The 13082-nt window shown below is 39.9% G+C and overlaps 1 protein-coding gene across 1 annotated transcript in view; it reads right to left on the minus strand.

The window, feature by feature from the left end:
- The window catches only part of L3MBTL4 (L3MBTL4, histone methyl-lysine binding protein), a 244485-nt gene that overhangs the window by 230924 nt on the left and 479 nt on the right, over window positions 1–13082 (minus strand). The window lies entirely within an intron of this gene.

Consider the following 13082-nt stretch of genomic DNA (forward strand, 5'->3'; position numbering starts at 1 on the left):
GTTCTCACAGGTCTCTTGCAATAAATCTTTCATCATAAATGTCTATTCACTGCAAGATACTAGCAAACTATGAGGTTATGAAACCCCTTCCTTGCTTTTCTCTCAAGAAGCTTTATGACTTTCACCTGAGCTAACAGCGGGGCATACAAAAAAAAATTTTAGAACCCTTTCTGGTTTTCTCTTACTTTAATCACAGAAGAAAAATAGAGAATTTAAAAAAAAATGCACACACACACACGCATACTTTCTCTCTCACACACAGCATACACATAGACACACATTTTGTTTTCCTGCCCTTTTTAAACTACACCTTAATGTAGCTGTTTTTAATGGTGAGGCAAGGGAGGGATCCATGATTTCTTCAGGGATTTTAGAAACCTCCTGAATTTTATATAAAATTTGCAAGCAAATGGATATAAACACTTCTCTAAGGAGATTAGCAATAGCTTTCATTAGATGTTCAAAGGGGCCTAAGACCTAAAAAAAGATTAAGAGCCACGTGGCTATCCTTTCAGGGAATCTGTCATTAATCAATCCACTGACTAACATATTTAGGAGACTTCAATAAGCAGAACACAGCAGTTCACTGCAGCTGTTCATCATAGATCGACAGACCAGGCAGCAATGCACGCTTCAAACTCTGCTTTTTCAAAGTGACGCCTATTTTTGCCATCTATTTGTTAGGCTAATGGGGAGAAATCATCACCTACATAATTAAACATAACTTGCTGCAAAGCTTCAGTTAGGATGGCAGTGAAGGATGGCTGATTGTGTATTTTTAAATTCTCATTTTAGAGACTACTTCCTTGCTATTTTAAACATTTTTCATAGATTAACTCTGAATCCCAAACTGCTGCCAAGCTTATACCAAGAGGCATTCTACAGAGAACACAGAATTCGTGGCACAAGAACATATTTTAGTAAGTTAGTGAATGTAACTCCTACTGTTGTTTTTAAATCTATTCTACTACAATCTCAGATTCAAAAATTCTAATTTCCCCAGAACCTGATGACCTATTGATAGTAAGAAGCTTAGCTGATAGATGATAGATAGATTAGACTACATATCCCTCTATATATGTATATAATGCGCTCACTCTCTCTCTCTCTCTTTCTCTCTCTCTCTATATATGTGTATATATATACACACACATATATCTATACACACATATATATATATGCCGTCTCGATAGATAGATAGATAGATAGATAGATAGATAGATAGATAGATAGATAGACAGACAGAACCTGACCAGTGCCTGAAACATACCAACAAAGACCATTATGAACAAAGAGAAAGAACCCACACAGTATAAAATAACTACATAGACAGAAATTTAAAAAATAACTTCAAAAGTTGTTTGATAATTCATTAGCCATCACTGATTTCACGAATCCTCTGAGTCTAGCATCTAAAACAATAAACCCACATAATTTTTTCCCTTAAGGACTAAACCCTCCCAGGGAAAAAAGACAAGAATAAATTTCATTTAACTAAAGAGGAACTGTGGAAACTGAATTCCACTATTTTCTTTTAATTTCTCTTCTCCTCAACAGCTCTGGTATCCAGCTTCCAGCTGGAACTACAGATAAACAGCCTTTACAGGGATTTCAAGCTCCTCCAGAGAAGAAAAAGCAGCCCTGATCTGGCTGTACTGCTTCACTACTTCAGATCTACTAAACCATTTCACAGTTCTCCTGGTACTTTGAATCACATCATTTTAAGAAGTGGGGAAAGTATCTGAGCCATAAGATCAGAACATATCTTCAGTTTTGCGCCAGACTTCAGGGCTTTAGGGAATATGAGAAATGAACATGAAGGGGAATTTCCTCTGTTCTTCAGGGTCCCAGCAATTAATCAGTTTAAATGACTTCACACTGTAAGGTCACATTCTAGTTTTAAAACTTCCTTCTTTGGCCTCGATATGACTTGCGATTTAAACCCCAGACAAACATCCAAATATAATACACACAATATTTTTTCAAAAAAGATTTTTTTTTCTGGGAAAAGTGTTAAACACAAATGAAGTTATCTTAAAACTAGAGGCAACAAAATATATACAGAAGACAAAAACAAATAAACAATCAAACACTTCAGTCAAATAAAAAGAGCATACAGGAGAAAAAAAATGGCATAGATGATAGAAGCTTTGTTCATCCCTCTTGCAACCAAATCAAAGTTGTGACAGAAACACAGAGCAAACAGCAAGGAAAGTCGCCTGGAATCTAGATGAACAGAACTACAACTAGACAGAGAAAAATTAATCAACCTGCAACAGAAGAAGGTAGGAGGGGGCAGGGACGCAAGGCTGCGAGGCTGCCCAGTCCTGAGCAGCTGAGTGAGACAGAGACTGGTAGCTGCAGCCGGCAGCCACAGACGCCTCTTAAAGGGGCCGTCCCCACAAGCGGACTTTTGTGGTGACGGACTTGCTCGTACTGAGCACCAGTGCAGAGTTGGCTGCTGAGGAGGGGCAGGGGAACAAGGGACATACAGGGTAACACTGAGTTGTGAGAATGAGGCCCAGAGGTGAGGCTCTCTCCCAGACAGAAATACTAGTGGTATCCACTATTCCTCTGTTGAGCCCTCTCCCTACAAGTGTGCCCACACAGGAGTCATCATAGCTGAGACGTCATCAATCTGGATAACAGAGGTCACTCCACCCAGAGGATTCCCTGAAACTACCTCCCCCAACTTCCGGCTCCACCCAAGCCACATCCAGGTGTGTCCTCAGTGAGTCAAGTGCTCTTTGCTGAGCAGCGCCAAGACTCACACTGGTGGCAGCTGGCCTTGTTTTCTGGTGTGGTTTCTTGTGGCAACGATAAACAGAGCATCTGTAGATTGCTTGCTGATTCTTAACAGGTGGCCCCAAAAGGGCACAGGCTGGGGCTAAACTTGGCCTGCAGCTGAACCCCTCTCAGGACTGGGCCACTGGACACTTACTTCACACAGCTGCACTAATTAGACGGGGAGACTTAGGTGCTTTGCTTAGTACATAGAAACAGACACAGAAAAGCAGCCAAAATGGGAAGACAAAGAAACAGAAACCAAAGGAGAGAACAGAACAAAGATCCAGAAATAATGGAGTCAAGCAATCTAACAGATGCAGAGTTCAAAATACTGGTTATAAAGACGCTCAATGAATTTAGGGGAAATGTAGATGAATTCAGTGAGAACTTTAACAAAAAGATAAAAAACATAAAAATGAAAATGGAAATTATAAAAGGGAACCAGTCAGAAACGAAGAACACATTATCTGAGATGAAGAGTATATTAGATGGAATAACCAGAGTGGATAAAGAAAAGAATCAAACCTCTGATATAGAGGATGGGGAAGCCAAGGACACTCAATCAGAATGGCAAGAAAAAGGAAGCCAAGACAATAATAATAATTTTACTATTAAATGCAAAAATATCCATGTCATAGGGGCACCTATGGAAAACAAGATGTTGAAGAGCTAATAATGGAAAATTTCCCTCACCTGGTGAAGGAAATGAACATACAACCCCAAGAAGCTCAGGGAGTTCCCAAAAAGATGAACCCAAAGAGGCCTGCACCAAGATGCATCATAATTAAAATGCCAAAGGTAAAATACAAAGAGGAAATCTTAAAGCAGCAAAAGAAAAGCAGTTAGTTACCTACAAGGGAACACCCATAAGACTAGCAGCTGATTTCTCAAAAGAAATTTGCCAGCACAGAAGGGCCTGGCACAAAATATTCGACGTGATGAAAACCCAGGATCTACAACCAAGAATACTTTATTCAGTAAAGCTATCATTTAGAGTTGAAGGACAGATAAAGAGCTTCCTAGACAAAAATAAGCTAAAGGAATTTATCAACACCAAGCCAGTATTACAGAAAATGTTGGGGGGATTTCTTTAAGAAGAAAAAATATATCAAAAACAGAAATAAAGAATAGTAAGAATCCTATCAATAGGAATGGGTATCTCAAATGGGAAAGAATTAAGTGCTCCAACCAAAAGATAGATTAAAAGATACACACAGACTAAAAGGAAGGGAATAGAAAAAGATATTGCCTTGATGGACCTAGAGGGTATTGCACTAAATGAAATAGGTCAGATAGAGAAAGACCAATATCACGATTCCACGTACATGTGAAATCTAAAGAACAAAATAAACAACAACAAAAATGGAAATAAACTCATAGATACATAGAATATTTTGAAGGCTATTAAATTGGGAGGGGGTTGGGGGAATGGCAAAAAAAAGGCAAAAGGATTAAGAGGTAGAAATGGATAGTTGCAGAATAGACATGGAGATGTAGAGTGTAGCATGGAGAAGACGGTTAATAATGTTGTAATAAATATGTAAAGGGGAAGAGGGGTACTAGATTTAGTGGGGTGATCACTTTGAGAGTTATATGGATCTCTGATCACTATTCTGTACAACTGAAACCGGTATATTATTGTATGCCAACTATAATTGAATAAAAATTCATTGAATTGTACATGTAAATATGAGCAACTAATTTTCTATTATGTTTCAATAAAGCCAGAAAAGGAAAAAAAAATTATATATATAAAAAAAAAAAGCATACAGACTGAGGCTACATTTGATTCTAAGCTTATCAGAATAATATAATGAGATAATATATCTCATTATAATATGAGATATTTCATTACAGTTTATACAACCACTAAAAAAGCCATGCACAGTAATCATGTGGCTCATGATTGATATTCAAATTATTTTTTAAAGATCTATATTAAAAATAAGATAGTATCCTCAGTGATTATCAAGAAATTTGGAAGCATGTTAAAAGCACAAATAATTTGACATCTGACTAAATTGTTTTGGTTGGAAAGGTGCTAGGTGTCTCACATAGTTTTACAGAGGATTATAAAAAATATGAATTTTCACAGCAGCATCTTCCTGCACCTGCAGACCGAAATACAAATCCAGACTTTAAACAACAACAACAACAACAACAACAACAACACACACACACACACACACACATACACACATTCTCCTCATTCTATTCAATATACTGCTGTATTTAGAAAAATCATATTTTTAAAAATATAATTCAGATCTGGGTGAAGAAGTTACATTTAGAGAGAAAGCTATTCTTTTTGTTTGGAATTCGAGTAAGGAAGATTTAGAGGGGACAGGAATGTGTTCAAATAAAGGCTGTCTTAGGTCTAGGTTAAACCAGGAAAGTGTCTTTGTTCCCCTCACCTCCAAATACTACCCCATCATCCTACAGATGGCTGGACTTTCCTTATTAGAACACAAAATATTTCTTTCCAAAATTGCAACAGATTATGATTGATTTTAATGGGGAAAAAGAGAGTATGATACAAGAACATGAATAAAGTATGTCTAAGACAAAGATGTCACTGAAGGAAGCAGGGGAGGAAAAGCAGGAACACCAAAGTTTATATAACAATTGTGCCTTATTTTAGGAAAGAAAGGGAATCAAATGAGGAAATGTTTGTTTTCATCATGAAGTCAGTAAGTCATCAACTGTATAAGCATGAGGAACAACATTATAATGAGAAAGAGAAAGGTTTGGAACACCAATATACGCCAATATTAAGGTATCAGATGAAGCTCAAATAAATGATGGGTGTTTTTCAGACTGGTCACTCATCCTGAAGTACAGAAGAACATGAAACCAAAATCCGAATGCCCTCAATTGGTAGGGCATGCTCCATGGAGGGCACACAGGAGCATTACTGTGGTCAAACTGAGGTAAGTCCTGAGAAGAATGAGTAGGAAGATGGGGCCCTGGCCAGTGTTCTGAATGAATGCTACCAAGAATGACATAGAGAATGGGGAGAGCAAAAGTCTAGGATCTGAGAAAAGAGTAATTTTAAGAATTAACTGCATTTAATAGACACTGTAGTATGCTAACACTTCATATATTTTATATGTAATTCTTCAGCAGTCCCTGAGAAGTGAGTGATATTACCTGCCATTTACAGTTAAATAAACTAAGGGTCCGAGAAGGGCATCATAGAGTCCTTCTATAAAGTGAGGGAAAAGTAGCTGGAAGGACTCAGTAAGGCAGCATATGTAAAAGTACCAAGCAAATGACAGGTGCTCAAAAATGCACTTCTCCCAGAGAACCATAGAGCAAGGACAAATGTCAGTCTTCAAGATTATAATTCTACCAAGAGACAAAATACACCTACAGGTAATTATACAGAGTAGCATAAAAATTAGCAAACATGTTAGTACATGTTAGAACTACACTTACAAAGATCATTATCACAAAAGTGTGCATGAAGGGCTAAAGGGGGGACCAGCTTGGATAGAGAGACCCCATTTAAGAAATCTTTGCTACAATTTATGTGAAAAAAAAAAAGAAAGAAAGACACCAGGCTTATTCCTAAATGAGGCAGTAGTGATAAGGACAGAGTAGGAACTGAAGAATTAAAATGTGAAACTTGAGCAGACTACATTATCAAACCACAGAGCAAAGAGAGAGGAAGGACTCAAGAGGGCCACCAGGGACAAGTATAGAGGCCCATTCCCAGGGACAAAGAGCCCAGGAGGTGACACATGGAAGGAGGCTGAGAAGATGAGTCCAGTTTGAATTTATTGAGTGTTAAGAAATATGTGACATACAGGCGAGAAGACCAAGAGGAAGATCCAGGAGGATATAAACTCCATTGCATCTAGGTGGAATGGAAGTTAAAGACGTAGATGAGATGGCCAGGGAGCCCCAGGGCGGGGGGAGGCAAGAAAGGAAACGGGATCGAGATAAGCTTATCAAAACAAAAGAGTTACTGAAGAGTATTTGAAGGTAAGATTAAGAGTAAGTGGAGAGGGAACATAGCAAGATTCCAAGCAAGAAGGCAGCCAAGACAGCAGGCAAGAGCGGGGAGGGACTAGGCTAAATCATAGCAGAAGAAAAAGACTTTCAGAAGAGCCTGGTAAGGAGTGGCTAGGAATAAGCAAAATCAGAATCTGACAGTAGACGGTGTTCTGGAGTGGAGGGAGTATAAGATGGGGCCTAACAGGTGTCTGGCTGTCAAATCCTGAAGGTCACTTTTGTGGGCACAGTTTGAAGCAGTGGTAGGAGTAAAGGCCAGGTTGTAGGAATTGGAGAAGGAAAAGGTTAGAAAAATCAAGAAAAGAGAAAATGAAGTCGAAAATTTCAAGAAGCTGAAGTGGCGTAAGGAGATGAGTTAAAGAGGAAAATCCAGAATAAAGGGGCAGTATTTTTTCTTAAAAATGGAACAGACTTAAGCATATTTGTAGTCTAAAGGGAAAGGCTCAGAAGAGAAGCAAAGTTAACTTATGAGCAAGACATGAGATAACTGGTTGACTGAAATCTCTAGAAAAATATAAATGGGAGAGATCCAGAGCACAGGCAAAGGGATGAGCAACAGAAGGACACTTCTTCTAGTACAAAAGGAAAGGAGGTGAGAATAAGTGTGGCGAGAGGTTTGCAGGAGGAAATAGAAGGGGGTAACTCCATATCCATCAGAGGAATGACTACTTCCTGCTGGGAGTGAGGGAAGATGGCTGAGAGATCTACCCTCTAGGGAAATAGGGCATGTGCAACCTGACAACCCAGAAGGATAGCCAGGCATTGCCCAGTTCGATGGAGACTGTGAGTATGCAGGCCACCAGTTTGCAAGGCTTCATGGTTCTTCTCCAGCGGCCTCAGTACAGAAGTTCAAAGGCAAACAATATTCATCCAAAGCCAAGATTTTGGCAGATATCTTTGTGTGTGTGTGTGTGTGTGTGTGTGTGTGTGTGTGTGTGTGTGTGTGTAAAGGGTGACTAGGGGACAAGAAAGTTGAAGATCTTGGCAAGAGAATGGCTGAAATGATGGAATTAGGGTTCTAGATTGAATAGGGGCAAATGTGAAGGTTGTAGAGAGAAAAAGGAAGAATTCAACAAATAAGCTTTAAAGAAAAACTAGTATAGTGGAATGACAGTGGACAAGGTCAGACGGTGAGATTTAAGGTTCAACACTGCAGAAGAGATTCAATTCTGACTTATGCACATGTGGCCATAGAGCAGATGGACTGAACTGAAAAGGAGATTCAGGTTCCTGGGTGGTGGCACTCAAGGCACTATGGAGTCAGGTGGACCATAACCTGGGCGAAGGAATGTCCAAGGATGAAAACACGACTGCAGGTGGGAGTGGGATGGCAGGGAAGAGGGCACAGGTGCAAGAAGGACAGTGGTGTGAGTGGACACACATACACACAAATGAAGTAACAAGAGTGGAAACGTTAATAATGAGGTGGCCCAGACCTAAAATGGGGGAAGGCTGGGTGTGGCAATGAAAGGGTGATAATAATGAGTGGGTGGGGGGCTACGAGAAAACTGGGTCTGCTGACCTTGAAGGATGGACAAGTGGGTCTGGTAGAGGGGACAGTGTGCTTTTGGGATACAGAAGCCACGGCAGGAGGCAGGTGTGCATTCTGGCTGGAGAGAAGAGCAACCAGTGTGCTGAGTTGTTAAAGACAGTGTGTCACTTGTTTACACAGGCGAAAGTGATGGGTTGCAGAGGTCACAGAAGAATAACGGAAGACGACCCATGAGAACTCACTCACACCAGGGGCAGTGACAGACCAGAATCACCAATGGAAAGGGGATGGTACTGTGGTCGGCACAATAGTGTTCAAAACCTGTGAATATGGTATTTTACATGGCAAAAGGGATCTTGCAGATGTGATTGAGCGAAGAATCTTGAGAAGGGGAGATTATCCTGAAATACCTAGGTCGGCCCAATGTCATCAACAAGGGTCCTTATAAGAGGGTGGCAGAAGGATCATTGTGATGGAAAACAGGTTGGAATGATGTGGGCCCACAAACCGGGTACCAATGCTGGTGGCCTCTAGAAGCTAGAAAAGGCAAAGAAACAGATTCTCCCCTAGAGCCTGCAGAAGGAACATAGCCCTGATGACCATTTTAGACTTCTGACTTTCTGAACTTTGATAATAAATTTGTGTGCTTTAAGTCACTAAGTTTGTGGTAATTTGTTACAGCAGCTAAAGGAAATTATTACAACGCCTTAGCTATACAGAATTCAAATTAAAACTATATTACTAAACTACAAAAGGTAAAGAAGTCCAAGAGAGTTTTAACTTTACTTATGATGGCTTTTATTTTGTTCTGAAATACCAAATTTTTTTTTTAAATGTGGAAGTGTCCCTGCTTTGCAAAGGCCGAAGCACTTGGTTAGCATATCCACACTGCAATCCAATACTGGCCGGCAAAAGAGGAACATCTGTCTGGGGATAAAAAGAGAGCTTTCTGGGCCGGTAACCAAGGACAACAGGGACGTGCGGCTTGGAGGGACGCGTTTTCACCAGTACAGATGGTTTAGGCAGTGCTCCCTTGGTCAGACACCTGACAATGCTATAGATGTGATCTGCTTCCAGAGGTCTGGGACTGGTACAGGTGGAGATCTGGGTCTGCTCATAGACAAGTAGCATTAGGAACAGGCATGTGGTCTTCGTGGAACTCCTATGCTATCTCCTGATCCTCACTCCTGCCATAAAAGTTGGACAGATGGCAGCTACCTGGTAAGTCCATGCTGATGGGTCAGAGTGGACGGGCTGTGACAGTTGCATGAAAAGGGGACATGAACCCATGAGGTTTAGAGAGCAAGAAGAGACAAAGAGGCTTTCAAACATGGGTTAAAATTCTGAAATGTCAAGTGGAGGCAATAATCAGAAGGAGCCAGTGTGTGGACCACCGTGACAGACATGGAAGAAGCTCCGTGCTAATGCACATCTGTGGGGGGGGAAGCTAGACTGGGGCTTTTGATTCCAGGCTGACATGTTTAGACTTGATGTCATGGGCAACAGGGTAAAAAGGATGCTTTAGGAAATTACATGAGAGGTTAGATGGCAGGCAGGAAGAGATAAGGGAGAAAATATTTTAACATCAGCCTCAAAACAAAAGAAAAAATATTTTAAAGTTTAAATCAAATTACAATAGGCACATTTCACTGGTAATGAAGAAGAATGTTTTAAAATTTTCTGTCAACAGAAGGTGTTTATAGCCTTGTATATTCATTATCCCAGATGGTAAAATATATTATAAAATATAAAACATTTTACTTTCTCTTGTACAAAAATAAATTTAAAACGAACCTGTATATATGTAAAAACCTGTGTGCAAACAAAATAAGGGTACTCTCCTTAAAAATATATACGCACATTTTCTTGGTAGAATACATATCTGATTTGCATTATCAAAATGATAGTGTGCATGTGTGTGGCTATGTGTTATTGGTATATCTTCTACAATTTAGATATTAAGATGGAAATTATAAATTAAAAGTAAAATGATACTTTAATATATTTTGATAGTTTTCCATTTAGGATATACAAACTACTTTAAGTGTTATTTTCAGCATTTCAGTGTCAAAAACTGAAGAGTTCCATCTCATCTGGCTGAACTGAACACCATTATTGTAATATTTACACCATGAAAATGGACATTAATAGTCAAGAGCACAATGTCAAAACAAAACTGAGCTCAATCTGATGCTCCTTTTTGGAAGGCTGGCAGGAACCATCTGCCTTTTGATCCTATTGAAACCTATTTTTAATTATAAACCATGCTTACTTCATCTTAGAATGTAAATGTCGAGTTAGAGCAATACTGTCTTGAACACAAGCATCTTCTTAGGTCATCAGGACAAACCAGACATAATAATTGGTAAGCTTCATTCTTCTCATCCAGGGTCAGATGAGGTCTCCTCTCAGCATGGAACACCTAGAAAACTCATTACCTGTACATTCCACTGACTGTTAAAATTCTACCTCACACTGTTACTGTGCTTTATGGGCACATCTCATATCCCAACTATATGGCAAGATTTTAAGAAACCATGTCACAAACTCCTTAGGGTTTTACTATGGTGCTTCACACACAGAGAACCTTAAAAATGTGACTAGCTTGACTGTTAAGTTATGAGTAAAGAGAAAGGCACTCCAACATGTCAGATGTGTCTGCTTTCTTGTGTATTAACACTCACTGTCACTTCCAGAGTTGACAAACATTAGAGTTCAAAAGCCTAGGAAAGTCATATTTTAAGTCATATTATAAGCCAAAGAGTCATCAAAGACTGCATCCCCCGCTCACTGCTCATCTCCACTCAACAGGCAGTCTCTCCAAAGAGAACTCATTCCTGTCTATACATGTCCCAAGACCGTCCTCTCAGTGCTCTCTAGTACCCCTTTTGCATGATTTCTATAAAGTTGAAAGAGAAGAGTTATATGACCCATAGCTAATTACTACACAGCACCCAATACTGCCATAAGGATTTATTTCAGGAACAGAAATCCCACTTTTGCCCCCTTTATGGTTTTCCAGTTAACACCAGATCACAAGAGAAAATCTGGGGGAGAAATTCTTTCTTCTGCAGGTGTTCTTACACTAGTTGATGAACCTTAAATGATCTTAAAGAAGAAACTAAGAAATAATGTTAACATACTGACCGGTTGAGATGAGAGGGAAAATACAGAAGCTAGACAGAGAATCTAACACTTTGTTGTCATCAGCCAAAACTTGCCTTATTCTGGAAATCAGAACAACTTTCACCTCTAACACACACAATATCAGCTTCAATCCTGAGTGAAGGTAAGAGAACTTCTGTGTCCTAAGATCCTAATCTGAGGACAAAGCACAGGTCTAACTCCTAAGAAACTGCTTAATTCATGATCAATTTTGTTACATGTAAGTTCTAACTTCAATCACTGACTGTTCCTACATGGCTTCTGGCTACCTTAAGACCCTGGGCAGTAAGTGATCCCATCCAAGCCTGGACTGTGTCCTCTGATTGAACATCACATACTGGACCCTGGATGGACTATATCTGCCCTCAGGATTCATGGCATGTGACAGGCTTTGGCCAACTCCTGATCTGGCCCACTATATCCTCCTGATCTACAGTGAACACCACAGCAAGAGCATGGGATGGGCACAGGGAGAGGGGGAAGGGTGGCCCACGAGTTACACTGGACTGCCCCAGTCACTGTAAATCCCCTTTAAAGATCTTCTGTACTCAGACGAGGGTTAACAGAAATCATTCAACATCAAATAACCACATGAGCTTACTCAGCAGAGTAGGCACTGTGAGGAAGCATGAAAGAAAAGGAAGAAAAGATCCCTTCTCTACAGAACTTACATGGTTTTGGTGGAACAAACTCCCTAAGTCTCATCAATTGACAGCACTGTGGGGCCTGACTCCTAAGCAAGCTTTGCACAGCCCTTAAAACCTTCTTCCATAGTGAACCTCTGCCCTGCACGTGGAAGCCCTGAGGAGGTCCCCACCTACAGATTTCCAAGCCTCACCCTCCCACCACACTCCGCCCCACCGTCAAGGTTCCAATTTAGGTCTTGGGAATACCCACACATCTGTGTTTTCCAAAGCTACACAAAAGTATCTAATGTGAAGACTGGGTTGAGAACCAATAAGAAAATATTTAGAATTTCTTAAATGTGAGGTGCCAGCACTTGGTTTCTCACTTTCCCTGTTTGCACCTTTTCTTTCCTATTCTAGTGTCATGTCCAGGATTACAATTATTAGCCCTTTCACATATTAAAAAGTACTAGATGTAATTCAATATATGACGTGAAAAGTAAAGCAAATAAAAGATTTTAGCTTCTCGTAGCTGGTTAAAATACAATATAATGATGCAAATCTGACATAATTTTTTACACATATTGTCCCTAAAATACTGAAAACACAGGCTAAGAAGAATAAGGCAACAGAAGGTTTGGTACCTTGGGTAAAGATGATCCTCTGAGGCTGCAAGTCCCCAAGAACAGCAATCACTTGATCAAGCAAGTTCACATAGGCTGCTCTGGGCATCTTTACAGTAAGTAGGATACGATTTAGAGGCCTCGCTGTCTCCTCTAACATGTTGCCTGACCCACCACATCCATGCAACACATCAAAACAGATCCCTCTAGCCTGATCTTTGGATGGACATAGGCAAGCAATATCATCTAATAAAAAGAAATGCTAACATTTATTGAGTATTTATTTTGTGTATGTTGCAGCCTATGTCTTTCACATGTACCACTGATTTACTGCTCAAACAACCCAAGGAAGTAGATATGGTACTTTCCCTA

Source organism: Pteropus alecto, unplaced genomic scaffold (assembly GCF_000325575.1).
Source record: "Pteropus alecto unplaced genomic scaffold, ASM32557v1 scaffold146, whole genome shotgun sequence".
NCBI classification, from domain to species: Eukaryota; Metazoa; Chordata; class Mammalia; order Chiroptera; family Pteropodidae; genus Pteropus; species Pteropus alecto.